Source organism: Belonocnema kinseyi, chromosome 1 (assembly GCF_010883055.1).
Source record: "Belonocnema kinseyi isolate 2016_QV_RU_SX_M_011 chromosome 1, B_treatae_v1, whole genome shotgun sequence".
Classification (NCBI taxonomy): Eukaryota; Metazoa; Arthropoda; class Insecta; order Hymenoptera; family Cynipidae; genus Belonocnema; species Belonocnema kinseyi.
Genome location: NC_046657.1, coordinates 74,360,088 through 74,361,113, shown reverse-complemented (window position 1 = coordinate 74,361,113; position 1,026 = coordinate 74,360,088). Strand labels below are relative to the sequence as shown.

General features: G+C 28.6%; 1 long non-coding RNA gene and 1 pseudogene across 1 annotated transcript; one reads left to right on the top strand and one right to left on the bottom strand.

Moving 5' to 3' along the window:
• The window catches only part of LOC117178183, a 3,985-nt pseudogene extending 3,961 nt beyond the window's left edge, over positions 1 to 24 (top strand).
• A 448-nt stretch (positions 25 to 472) lies between these two features.
• Positions 473 to 990, bottom strand: LOC117170225. Its single transcript, XR_004466746.1, has 3 exons — positions 860 to 990; positions 637 to 699; positions 473 to 524 (listed from the first exon to the last, which is right to left on the bottom strand). It is a non-coding gene; the product is annotated as an uncharacterized LOC117170225 (long non-coding RNA).
• Positions 991 to 1,026: the final 36 nt, after the last annotated feature.

Below are 1,026 nucleotides of genomic sequence, written 5' to 3'. Positions count from 1 at the left end.
AGCGAGGGCGCATACTTTGAATAAAATATTTGTTATCATTCTCTTGAGATAAATGTGTTTTTTTCTTGAAAAAATACCGGTTTCATATGTATACACCTGGTATGTATTACATTTGAATCATGTTTCTACTTACTGCTTTACTTTCATTTATTTCGGAAACTTTCTTTACTGAAAGATCTTTTTTGGCCCCACGTTCCTGTATACATTAATTAAAATGAAAATGTTCAGTTTATAAAATACGTAATAGAAAATTTAGCTTCTAAACTTATTAGTCTTCTCAAAAAAAAATATTTTTAAAAGAAACTCGAAGTTCTGTATATGTCATTACGTAAAAAATGAAAAGGTATATTTAATTCACCGCCACTTTTCTTCCTTTCGATTCTGAAGTTTTTTTAATATCTTGTGGAGCATCTTCACTTGAAGAAGGGTCAGAAGCATTGTATTTGTTTATCTTTTTGTTCTCATTTTTTTTTCACAGTCGACCTTGAAGCAGGAGATTTTTGTTCTGATACACTGGAAACATTCTGTTGAAAATATAAATCTTGAGTAAAAATTATTAAAACATTTCATACAGCTACAGAATAGTGAATATAATTATTGAAATATGTATTATGTTTGAATCGTTTTTCTGCTTACTGCTTTACTTTGATTTATTTCGGAAAGTTTCTTTGCTAAAAGATCTATTTTTGCCCCACGTTCCTGTAAACAATAATTAACATGAAAATTTTTAGTTTTCAAAATACGTAATAGAAAATTTTGCTTCTAAACTTATTAGTCTCATTTAAAAAAATACTTTAAAAGAAAACTCAAAGTTCTGTATATGTAATTGTATAAAAATGAAAAGGTGCATTTAATTTACCTCCACTTTTTTTCCTTTCGATTCTAAAGTTTTTTTTATATTTTGTAGAGCATTTTCACTTGAAGATGTGTCGGAGGTTGCACTTTCTAAGACTTTATTCGGTGGCCACTTTGGTCTCACAGTTTTCACTAGCTTCTCAAGGTCTTCTATGGACTCTGATAAAACAT